The 13,766-nt window shown below is 40.0% G+C and overlaps 1 pseudogene; it reads right to left on the reverse strand.

Moving 5' to 3' along the window:
* Positions 1–2,605: 2,605 nt before the first annotated feature.
* On the reverse strand, positions 2,606–2,781 carry LOC126458713 (U2 spliceosomal RNA; annotated as a pseudogene).
* Between the last annotated feature and the right edge of the window lie 10,985 nt (positions 2,782–13,766).

Raw genomic sequence — 13,766 nt, forward strand, 5'->3', positions numbered from 1 at the left:
TGTAATTCACATTACAGTAAATGACGTAAAATTTACGGCAGTAAATGACTCTGGCCGTCCCATTTCAGTAATTAGTGAAACAGCCTTTAGCAAACGCAACAAATCGAACGATTGCCCCACACTTTCGTTACGTAACTTTAAATTACAAGGTGCAATCTTTGGAAAAAGTGTAGATGTACGCCAACAAACCAACTTAGAATTCTTTTGTCAAAGCCACAGCAGCTTCTCTATGGACTTTCCCATTGTTCCATTATTGTCGACGGAAATTATATTGGGAGTAGATTTTTTGAATGAATACAAAGCAATCTTAAGCTTTCACGATGCTGAAATAAGTTTAGAGAAAGAAGGTAAGTCAATAGCTTTGAAATTTGAAGATTGGCTCTCAAACCATGACGAGGAAATTAATCGACTTTACCTCCTGTTAGACAACAGTTCGGAATTTTCGACGGAACTTGACACTATCAATCACTCTGCAAGTACTAACAGGGATGATATCGACGGCGTATTTGATACTAATGAGTTAATTCAGAATAAAATTCAAACAATTGAGAATTGTAATGAAACTGATAGGCAGGACCTTTTTGAGATTTTAAAAGCACATTCCACAGTTTTTACTTTCAAAACAGGAGCAATCAAGGGATTTCAATACCAATTTCGTGTTCGTGAGCATACTAAATTTTGTGTTACACCATATGTAATTCCAGCACATTATAGGGACTGTGTTAGAACAGAAATACAATTTATGCTTGACGAGGGCATTATTGAGAGTGCAGTGAGCTCATACAACAATCCATTACATGTTGTTGAGAAGAAAAATGGATCGATCAGGCTTGTCTTAGATTCGAGACAAATCAATACTATCATCATTCCTGAACAGACAGGCCGCAAACGATGGAAGAACTTCTTCAAAATTTTAATGGTGTAAAAGTGTTGTCTTCTATTGATCTCAGATCCAGCTTTTATCAGATCGAACTTCATCCAGAATGTAGAAAATACACAGCTTTTCTTTGTTTCGGCGTTTGTTAACAATTTCGGAAACTTCCTTTTGGTTTGAACATTTCTTCGGCAGCATTCATTCGTGGGCTAAATTCCATATTACCTGAGTTCTTGAAACGTCACATCACCTTATATGTGGACGATATTCTGATAGCAGAAGCCTCATGGGAACAACATAATCGCATCCTCAACAGCGTGTTACATATTTTTGCAGAATCTGGAATTACAGCTAACTTGGAAAAGTCTGAATTCGGTAGGACAAAGGTGAAGTTTTTGGGACATATTATTTCTTCTGAAGCCATTCAGCCGGATCCTGAAAAGTTACAAGCAATCAGAGCCATTCCAGTTCCATCCACAAGTCCGCAATTTTCTAGGTCTCGTAAATTTTTACCGTTGTTTTCTGAATATGCAAATTCTAATTACACCAAAACTTTGTTCTCTCACTGGAAAAAATACTATTTGGAACTGGGACGAACAGGCACAGCTGGAATTCAATTCTTTGAAAGAAGCGCTACTTAATGCGCCAATACTAGCTCATCCAGATCTGTCACAAGACTTCTGCCTTAGCACGGATTCTTCTGAAGTTGGTCTTGGTGCCCATTTATTTCAAGAAGACATAGAAAATTACACTACTGTTCAGAAAACCATTGCTTTTGCTAGCCGAGGGCTAACAAAATCTGAAAAAAATTGTTCCGTTACTGAATTAGAAGCTTTAGCTATCGTTTGGGCGTTTAACAAATTCCGTTTCTTTCTTTCTGGTAAGCACATAAAAGTATACAGTGATCATCGTGCATTACAATTTCTTATGTCTTCAAAATTAAATCATGACAGGTTAAAGCGTTGGGCATTGTTTCTGCAAGAATTCCACTTCACAATAGTCTACATTCCCGGCAAGGAGAACATTGTTGCGGACGCACTGTCACGCGCACCGGCTGGGCTTGAGAAAAGTAACACAGAAGGCAACCTCGAGAAAAATTTCAGTATTCTTTACATTCAGAAAGTCGCCTTTGAAAACTTCATTACCACATCTTTAAAGGAAATTGCTCACGAACAAGATAAAGATCCGATTTGGAAAGACATCAAAAGTAAATGGCATGAAAAGACACACACTCTGATTCGGCATTATTATCTGGTTAGAAACAACATACTCTTCAAGCGTTGCACTGTTGATGACAAGCTATGGGTACTTTGCATTCCAGACGATTTTGTTAATAAGCTCATTTGGTACATTCATTTGAGCTACGCACATTTTGGTCCACGAAAATGTTATCATATTCTTCGAACGACTTGTTATTTTAACAATATGGAAAAGAGAATTCGAAGAGTCTTGTCTATTTGTAAACTTTGTCAAAAGGCTAAACCATCTACTATCTCACATCATGCTCCGTTGTTTCCTATCATTCCTTCTAAATTAAAAGAGTTTGCTGCTGTTGATCTCGTGGGACCCCTTGTCAGAACATCGAATGGATTTTTTTACTTTTTTCTTTTTTTTCCTTTTTTTGTTTTTTTCTTTTTTTTAAATTTTTTTAAACAACTACAAGTTTTGCTACCAGCGGAATATCTGATCACTGCAGAATATCAACCCATTTCAGGCTGTGTTCTAATTAATTTTAGGTGGGCCGATCCCGGCGGTACTGCAATGCCGGGCCAACCCGCGACAGAGGTGGAGCAAGCCCCTAGCACTCCGTCATGAGCCAAAAATGAGTCTAATATTCCGGTCCTGCGATGCAGGACGTATCAGATATTAAGCTGATAAGAACAGACTTTTTTAGTCAATGAGGTAATACTTGGATAGGAACTTAGGAAAGGTTCACATTCGCTAGGAATTGGAAACAGCCGCGAAGGTGTTGCTCTACGGTGCCTGGCATTCCCCGGAGCGTCACATTCTCAGGAATATAAGATCTTGGTGTGACCCAGAGAATTGTTCTGGCCAAGATGGAGAGTGTCATAAGCTTGTGTTCAACCCCGCTGGAAGTCCAGACGTAGCTGGCCGGGGGAAAAAGAAAGGAAAGCGAGCAGAGCGAAGGTTCATATGGGAAGGCTCATATGCCACTCCACTCTGCCGCCGGTGTCAACAGCAAAGGCTGGACACACACGAGACCGGTCTGCATCTGCCACGCTCAAAACTTGCCTCCTCGACCGAGCAAGCAGCAGATGGAGCCTGAGCATCTCGCAACCCTAAGTCAAAATCGGGAGAAAACGATGGAGAAGTATTCAATGCAGGGCGAGTCCGGCAGTAGCACCAGCAGTTGCTGCCCTCACAGCAAGGCTGGCCACGTTCCGGAGCCGCCGCTGCAGCTTCGTCATGATCAGGCATTAGGAGTCTAATTACTAAAGAAAACACATCGCATATCAGTGTGTTATGTATCCGACCTTGCCAGCATTAAGCTGATAAGAACAGATACTACACATTTTTTTTTCTTTTGTGGGCCTCCTTCCTCCCCTATAGCCCTACCTTTTCCTCTCCAAAAATGCCGCCATCTTCTAGTGTCGACGCAGCACGTACAGCAGGGTGCTGTTAGTAGCAAGTCTTATTGCCATAAACCGAAAATAAAAGCGGAGGCATACTCTGCTATGCCTCAGGGGGCGACGACACACTACTCAGAAGTACACCTCTCTCTGCAGGTGTGAAGCAAGTGATGAGTTTAGAACTAAAAAGGAAGAAATAAATAAAGACAGAAATGAAGGCAAATTAAAAACAGGGACGGCAGCACACACAAATGAAAACGAAACTGGCGAGATAATCCCATCGCCCATAGAATTAACGTAATAATAAACCTCTAAGATAAATTACGTGTTTTCTAATTTTCCAATATAGGCAAGTCAAGGGTAGTTTAAAAGTCCGAGTGACATAGGTCCAGGGGTAAACTCAGGCAATTCCTGGACGAGGTGCCTTAGTCAACCCGGAACACATTTTGATAACCATGAACAATTGCAACTTTCAGAAATCTTGCAAAAGTAGTGGTATATTTCCGGTCAGATTCCGCCAGGCGATGCTGGTTCCACAGGTAGTCCATGAAAGAGACAGCATCGGTGAGGGAGAGGTCATAGATCGTGAAAATGGTGTGGCCCAAGAGCCACACCATTGCGTTACGTCGTGGTCGGGGGTTGGTCTGAATATCAGGGGTAAGGAACCAGTCGATTGACACATTGTCTGGTGTCGTCCCACCGATCAGCGCTAATACCACACGTGCAAGGTCCCACACTTCTGTGACGTGAGGGCATAAGAGACGATGCTCTCTGGTGTCTACGTCACCACATCGGCCGCAAGCAGCCGAGGGCCGTAGGCGGATGGCCGCTAGGTGATGATTAGTGGCTATTAAATTGTTTACGACACGATACCATAGCGCTGAAACTTCTGTGGGAAGGGCTGGGTTATTGATATTAGCCCAAGCTTGGTGCCAGATGACCGACGGTCGTCTGTCCTCCTATTTATGCGGTGTGGGCTGGCCTCGAAGTGCCTGGTGAAGGCGCTTCGACGTGCGTACCTTGTCAGTGGCCACTGTTAAGACGTAACTTTGATTGAGGTAATAGTCCTTGACTGTCGTCATCCGGAACGGAATATGTGTCAAACATACTGGTGCACGCACCGATCGTGGACGATAACGGTCGAAAAGAAACGCTGTTGTCCCACCTGGGTTAGTTTCACGCAACGTGGCGATACGGTGAATCAGGAGGGCCGCACATTTGCGGGGAAAGTCAATGAGTCCAAGGCCACCATTGACCTTTGGCAGTGTACAAGTCCGTGCCTCAACTTTGAACAGTGCGTGCCGCCACAAGAGCCAATATACTGTTTGTGAGATGGCTCTGCTGGTTTGTTTCGCTAGCGTAAGGAGTTGTGCTACATACCATGCCCGTGATAGGATGTAGGTATTAATCAGTTGGATTCGTTGATGGAAGTCAAGTCGTCGATCAGCGTGACTCAGGCAAAGTCCTCTGATGCGCGTGAGAAGCCGCCTCCACGTGAGTGTTAACATGCGCTGCGGACAGGCAGTCACCTCAAGGCCTAAGATACGTTGTTCCCCCACAACTCGGTACCATGGGCGTTCGATGGTCAATGATCGTGGTCCTGACGGGATCAGCACTGTTTTGTTGGAATTTAACACGGCACCGGATGCACGTTCATAAACGTTGAGAACTCGGCGAACGTTCTAGTCGCTGCTGAACTTACTTCAAAATTTGTTTCTTTCACTCCGTTACGTAAAGCCACTAGACGGTCTGTATACAACGCCTTTGTTAAAAATTTCTTACGTGAAGTTGGACACTTTAGTAAAGTCATTTCAGATAACGGACCGCAATTCAGATCTGCTGTTTGGTCACGCATGCTCCGGAATCATAAAATCAAACGTGTTTTTATTTCATTGTGCTCGCCACATTGTAACCCGTCTGAACGGATTATGAAAGAAATCAATAAGCTTTGCAGACTTTATTGTCACAGAAAGCATCAGCATTGGGACAGTTATTTACACTTATTTCAAAACGTGCTGAATGAAATGCCTCATGACTCCACTGTTTTACCACCTATTCTTGTACTGAAGAATGAAGAACCACCGAACAGAATCAGAGAGCTTGTACCTTTCCCAAATACACGTAAACTTCGACACAAAGGCATAATTGATTTGGCTATTAAAAATATAAAATCTGCAGCAGACAAAAGGAGAAAACTACACGGTAAAGCAAATGCAAAGGAATTGTATATTGGTCAGAAAGTTCTCATTAAAGCTCATTCATTGTCACATAAGAAGAAACACTTGAGTCACAAATTCTTTCTGATTTACAATGGACCTTACAGAATCCGACGTATACCACATGATAATTACGTTGAAGTTGAAACTCTGCGTACTAGGAAGAGTAAAGGATTGCACCACATTTCACATGTAAAACCGTTTATTGAGAGATAACCTGTTTTTTAACTTAGTCTTTGTCATAAAATTTTTCACTTCACGCTACTAGTACAATTGGTCACATTGAGAAACTGTTAACATGCAACAATGTTTTGAAGTTAACTACCAGCCTAGAACCTAAGGAACATACTTAGACAGTATTTACTAGTGTATTGTTACAGTGAACAGACGACACAGTGTTATTGTGTGTGTACATTCTTGCTTGTTAGTTGCACGATTACGTAACGACTATAAAGCTTACGTACTTAGAACATACACTGCCAATGAGACCTTAATGCAACATTTTGGTTTACTTGAAATGACATTCTTTATTTGAAGTACATTCTGTGAGATTAAAGATGACTTAGCATTTGGTTTCTTTGACACCTACACGATTGCATCACGACGCTACTAATGTGTGACACAATTTACATTGTTGCTTTCATGCTGTATCTGTTTTATATCTGCACAGTTTTTCTGATTTCTTCTGGAAAGTAAACCATGTTTTAGCAGTAACTTTTGGGGTATAGCTACAATGAGACAGCCTTTTTCGTAGCACAACAATACGTTACAGTATAGTGCTTTCTTGATCACGGTAATGTACGTAATAACTTCGATATCTATACGCGTAGCATTTCGCTTTTGTTTATTCCGAGGTAAGTACATTGACTTCCACCGAACTTTGCTTACGGACGACGATAATTACAACACTTGGCACATTTTTTACCAGCGCTACAGTACACGTATTTGAGTGATTAAATTTGTACTTAAAACATTTCTTTTTAAAGATTTTTCAATTACAAAGATACAAAGGTTTTCCATGATACATTTCATTCCATTGCTGTAATTTGTAACATTTGAGGGTATAATTACATTACTCCTCAGGGGGGTACACGCTTACTTTGTGTACCATGTGTTTGGCAAGCACAAGGAGCCCTAGCTAATATGGTATTAACTTTACACATCGGTACCATATTTCTCTAACACAGAATTACACAGCTATCTGATTATTTAACAGAGAAACAAACGTTTTTTTTACTATGTCAGTGACACATGTTTACGCAATTACACAGTTGGATAACTTCATACTTATGAAATTGTATTTTGTCTGTACTTTGTGAACTCCTCATATTTTGTCGGAACCATTGTGATACTATGTGAGCTTTGAATCATGTATTTGGTATGAGATCATGATTTTTTAAAGTACGTTTGAGGTAGATGTCACTATTGAAATGAGCAGAGAATTTTTTTTAGGTTTTAAAATTATTGCAGAAAGCTACGACGTTTTTGAGATTTGGCTGAGGTGTTATGATGTTATTATTATACGAGGTGTATTATGATGTTGAGGTATGTTTATGATCAATAAGCTGATGCTATATGAGGAATCTGATTATGCTATGTATTTGTAATGATGAAATATTCAAGAAGTGTCGACGAATATGTATATATGTAATAAGGTAAGGAATAATGATTAGTGGTTAGGGACTCTGATTTGTAAAAAAGGATGTTGGAAACCAAGAATGGTAATTTAAGAGTTATGAAATGTGTGAAAATGCTGAATGTATCACAATGTCGGCGAAAATTTTTTGGCCACTGTTATATTCATAGGATTTTGTTTCTACACATTTCTACTGTAATTTCTCGACTTGTGAAATTTTATTTGTATCAAACTGTCATTGTAGCGGAAACTTCTGTTGTAAATTTCGGTAAGAAAGGTAAGCGAGCTTGACGTAATGCGTTGTGGGCGCCCAGCTGAGCGACAGTCGCCTGAAAAAAGAAAGCCATTAGGTGGAGAAAAAAGAGGCCATTATCCTCGATATTGACATTTCTTTGTAGAAAGCATCACAAATACGACACGCTCAAACTTGAAAACATATGATTACACTGAGGAGCTCTTAATTTATGATATTTACTAAAATGCCTAATGAAATGATGAGAAACATTTTACATCTATTGTCTTTTGCAAGTGTTGTTAATAAAACTTCTCTATTTAAACTAGACTGAACTGCATGTGACTGCTTTAGTCTTTAATAAAACTTGCATCTGACTGCGTATTTAACTGAACTGAACTTTATCTGACTGCATGGAAATATTGTTGGAAAATTAATACTCAAAATACACATCTGACTGAATGAAAGTTTAGTGGTAAAAATAAATGAAGGTCACCAACCTGTATCTGACTGCGTCTGTGGACTTAGCTCGTGCACTCCTTCCTGTTTAGACGATACTAAAACATATATTCAACTCAGCCATAGTGCAATGGCATAAAATTGTCATTCTAGATAACTTTACTCATTTTTGGCCCTGTTAGTTACTTAATAAAAATTCTGTCCTGATCTGAATAATTTGCTAACTGTGCAATGGCATATAGATTATTTTACTCTGATAAATTAGCTTTGCTCATGGGAACTTTACTTTAATGTACCTTTTGGATCAATGCAAGCACAGGATGCAGAGAACGACATAAGGTGTGGGATGAAACTCTAATTTTATCTAAAAAATATTTACTGTTCAAACTTCTAAGGCACATGTGAAAAACTAAAAAAAACTTGTATAGGATGGATTTACGAGAAAGTTTCACAAAACGCTTATTGCATCAACAATGGGATTTCTATCTAGCTTTTAGACATTATTTAACCAAAGAAAACCTATTTTTTAATTATTCTTTCTAGTTTACCCAGGTATGTGCCGAGTTTCGCTCAATATATAGCTTATTATGTGCGCAGTGCCAATTCTTACTTTGATGCTGTCATGACCTGGCTGCCTCCTGCAAGCATCTAGCTCTGACTCGAAACACGTCTGCTGTCTCTGTGCATCTCCTCACCACTACTCTAACTTTTACTGCGTGCACCTAGCTCTGTTAGCTGTCAAAGATCTTACTACTCGAAGATGTACTGCCGGCCGCGGTGGTCTAGTGGTTCTAGGCACGCAGTCCGGAACCGTGGGACTGCTACGGTCGCAGGTTCGAATCCTGCCTCGGCATGGATGTGTGTGATGTCCTTAGGTTAGTTAGGTTTAAGTAGTTCTAGGTTCTAGGGGACTGATGACCACAGAAGTTAAGTCCCACAGTGCTCAGAGCCATTTTTGAAGATGTACTACTCGTCCAACCTTGCGGTTGGGAACTATCGACATTTTTCACTGGCTCTATCCTGATCGAATCTCAGCACATACCTTTTACTTTCTAGTTGAGAGATTTTTTTTTCTGCCTTTGGAGACGCTATTTGCCTAGTGAATGACGCTTCATGCCTTGCTTTTTTGCTCATTTCGTTTAATATATAGTTTCTAACTGCACTGCAGCATTAGTTAAAATAAAATTTAGTAGATTTACTAATATAGATAGTTTATGCCTACGGATTCAGTAAATAATAATTTAATGATCTACCTCCAAAAAAAAAAAAAAAACGAGGGAGCACAAAAAGACATTTCCCTTCACAGGAATTGCATATGTAATTTTTTCAACGATTTGGTAACTTTTTGGTAGTGTAAGTTAAGGTGATGCATCACTCTAGTCTTAAGATCTGACATAGGTATTAGACATTTCATATCTTTACCGTAATATTCTTTCTGCTTGAGCTTTATCATGTTTAGGTAAAAGTTATTGCATTTGTTGCTGCTGTTTGCCAGGCATAGTTCTACTGAATTTTATATTGTATTAAGCTAGTTTTACTACTGATTTATTTTTCTTGTTGCTGCTCGTTGCCTCATATTAGTTGTAATGTTGCATTTATTATGCTAATTTCTATAATGCTGCTGGCTTTGCCAATTTCCATTTTTTTGTCATTGCTGTTTGTGTTAATTGTTTTGTGCTGCTGCATTGCTTCGTCCCTTAGTTTAACATCTGAGCTTAGTAAATTTAAGTTGGCTTAAGAGGGGGTAGGCTATATAAGAGAACGAGTTGTGATGAATTGGAAGAAATGCATTGAGAAGCTATAAGAAAATGGTTTGGCCAAAAAAGAATTTTTAAAGAGGATATGAACAAAACAGTAGGGTTTAGGAACAAGACGTATAGATAGGACTTTTTGGGAATAATGATGAATGAAGGGACAAGTTCTGTTTGGAAAGTACTGCAGTGAAACAAACACTGTCTTTTCCTTTTGTGTTATACCACTATGTGCTTGTGGACCCTTGTGTATTTGTGTTCTTCCTGTCTTTATGTGGTTATCTGATAAGAGATATGTTGTAGAATTTTTCTAATAATGTGTTATTTACTTTTTAAAGATGTTTAGACATTATTTATTCTGTTTTGTTTTAATGCTCACATGTGAAGTTGATGTGTCGAAAGTTATTCAGACCTTTTATGTATTTACTTATATCATAATTCCTGTAACACTGTTGTATATGTTAATTCGATTCTTTTGTAAAGCCCATATTACCACAAATGACATCTGTATTGTTATGTTCTTTAATGATGTATTTTGTACCTGTGTAATTGTATTCTTATGATGTAAATTTATAATTCTATAGACACCAGTTCTTCAAGTTAAGTTACATTTCACTGCACACGTTTCTGTTGGTCATAGTATATGCACAATAGATGAGAAATTAGGACTGTTAGTGTTTGCACGTGTGTTGATAATTCAGCAAGGGACTGGTTAACAGCATTGCTGGTTCTAAGGACAGTTCCAAAAACTTTGTGAGTGCACAAGTGGTTTATGGACTTGCTATATCATCCGCAAGACCCTTCGATGGTGATTGTGCACCTGCACTGCACCTTTGATGGCCCACCAATACCATTATCTCTACAAGGACTGCAGTGGGTCTGCACCTCTGGTGGCCCACCAATACGGTAATCTCTTCCAGGACTATAGTGGGTCTGCTCTGTGATTACCTACCAATATTCTTCAAAACTTCGACTGACTCTACTGTGGGTTTGCTCTGTTGTGGACCATTACCTGTCTGCATGTCAAGAGTCAGCATTATCTTTCTGTTGTAAGGACAACACTACTTCTTCAAGGCTGCATGGAAATCAACTACTACCGTGTGCATTTTCTTTTACTGCTCAGACTTTGTGCATAAAATTTTAATTAATACTGTGATGAATCATCCGGACTGTCTTTATGGACTGTGAGAAAATTTTAGCTTTTGACCAACATTGTATCAATAAGTGCGTGCATTTGATATCTTTGTTATTGTAATTATGAAAAATTTTATCAAATCATTATTGGCCACTGCCCAAAACAAATTGTAAAATTTTTTGTGGGGAGCATGGGGGCTATGTAAGTAGGCTGTTGACGTTTTTTTTATTGGTAACGCCACGTAGCGCTCTGTATGAAAATCACTGGCTGTGCTGTGTGCAGTCTGTGGCTTGTTTGCATTGTTGTTTGCTATTGTAGTGTTGGGCAGACACTGTTGCATGCAGTTGGTAAATACAAGCAACTGTGTTGTGGGGAGAGGTTGTGGGCAGTGCTGCGGGAAGAATTTAGGTATCTATTTTGAGTTGCGTGCAAGATAACATCTGGGATATATCCTAGGATAGGAACATCAATTGATGGGTTTGCACACAGATCTGTGGTTTAATCTCCTACCTAATCTGTTATTAGTTAAGATGGTTGAATACATCAATTAGTTTGAGAGCATGTTCTTGATTACCATTCTATTGCAGCTAATAGTTTTCAAAGTGACTTAATGAACATAGAAATAATAAATGTAATTTTGTTTTCAGATGATGTTCCTATCCTATGATGTATCCCGGATGTTATCTTGCACGCAACTCAAAATAGATACCTAAATTCTTCCAGCAGCACTGCCCACAACCTCTCCCCACAACACAGTTGCTTGTATTTACCAACTGCATGCAACAGTGTCGCAACAATATTAGATGTAGTTGGAGTGGTATCACTATTACATGTAATGTGGTTGTTATCCGATTTCCTAGTACAATGAAAGACTAAAATGTCAAGGTCAGTCGTACAGTTTGTCGTCGGAAGAGTGTTGACAATAACTTTTGAAAACCCAGAAATATTCCTTCGTGACCCTGACGGTTTGGCATATGGGATATAAATAAACTGCAGTGACAAAAGTCATGGGATAGCGAAATGCACAAATACAGATGGCGGTTGTATCGCATACACAACGTATAAAAGAACAGTGCATTGTTGGAGCTGTTATTTATACTCAGGTGATTTGTGTGGAAAGGTTTACAACGTGATTATGGCGCCACGACGGAATTGACAGACTTTGAACGCAGAATGGTACTTGGAGATAGACGCATGGGACATTGCATTTCGGAAATCGTTAGAGAATTCAGATCACGAGGTCCAAAGTGTCAAGAGTGTGCCGAGAAAACCAGATTACCTATCACCACGGATAACACAGTGACCGACGACCTTCAATTAGCGACCGAGAGTTGCTGCGTATTCGAAGACTTGTCAGTGCTAACAGACCAGCAACATTCCGTCAAATAATATCAGAAATCAATGAAGGACGTATGACGAACGTATTCGTTAGGACAGTGCGGCCAAATTTGGCGTTAATGGCTATGGAAGCTGATGGCCGACGCGAGTAGCTGTGTCAACAGCACGACATCGCATACAGTGCCTCTCCTGGGCTCGTGACCATATCCATTGGACGCAAGACGGCTGTAAAGCCGTAGCCTGGTCAGATGAGACCCGATCTCAGTTGGTAATCGTGTGGCGCAGACCCCACGAAGTCATGGACCCAAGTTGTCAACAAGACACAATGGAAGCTGGTGGCGGATCCATAATGGTGAGGGTTCTGTTTGCATGGAATAGACTGGGTTCTCTGGTCCAGCTTAACAAATTACCAGATATATATTGTTATGTTCGGCTATCTGGAGACCATTTGCAGCCATTCGTGGACTTCATGTTCCCAAACAACGATGGAATTTTTATGGCTGCCAATGCCCCATGTCATTAGCTCGCGACCAGTTTGAAAAACATTGTGGATAATTATAGCGAATAATTTCGCCACCAAGATCGACATAATCATACACAAAATCCTGCACCGGCAACATTTGCGGAAATATGGACGGCTATGGAGACAGCATGGCTCAGTATTTCTGCAGGAACTTCCTACAACATGAGTTCATGCCATGTTGAGCTGCTGCAGTACGTCTGACAAAAGGAGGTTCGACATAATATTAGCAGGTATCCCATGACTTTTGTCACCTCATTATGTAGCTTGAATGATGGCCACCTAATGTAGAGGAAGAGTCGGATTCAGGAAGAGAGGTGTAACACTAAGCATCTGTCGAGAAAAATTATAGTTAATTTCTTGTTTTGATATCCTGAAACACGCTCGTGAGAGCATGTACCCTCATGGACAATTGATAGCTGACTCGTTCCAGAGAGAAGGTGCTGCTGTTACCTCAGTGAGTGATACAGCTTAGTGTATCGTATGCGTTAAAAGGATTACTGAGTCCGTATGCTGGCCAGTGTTCGAATGGGTGATCCTAGTACTGGCATAACATGTGACATGAGCTCATTTTATTATGGCTAGTTCATGGGTGCTCGGTACGTGCTACATATCAGCCCCGCGGTATTGCAGATCAGTTTCCACTTGACACTGTATCATGAATGCCTCAGTTTGGGGAAACCTCATGGCTAGAGACAACTGTTGTAACCAACACCAAATTGATTGCAGGAAACGCCATCGACCGCAGCAAATAACAACAAGCACACAAGAGACAGCATCAAAAAATAAAAAAATTAAAAAATTAAAAAAATCGTAACAATACTCGCCGGGCAGCCGTTACGTCAACGAGGGAACTGAGTGGGAACTGGTGCAATTGATTATGACCCTCCTGCCAACGAACACTATCTGTCATCTACCCTCTCCCCTCTCCTAGTGGTTCACTTACGCTCTTATCCAGAATTTATTTAAGCCAAATATATGATCAATTTGTTGTTTTAATGGCCATAAGTTATG

Source organism: Schistocerca serialis, chromosome 2 (assembly GCF_023864345.2).
Source record: "Schistocerca serialis cubense isolate TAMUIC-IGC-003099 chromosome 2, iqSchSeri2.2, whole genome shotgun sequence".
Classification (NCBI taxonomy): domain Eukaryota; kingdom Metazoa; phylum Arthropoda; class Insecta; order Orthoptera; family Acrididae; genus Schistocerca; species Schistocerca serialis.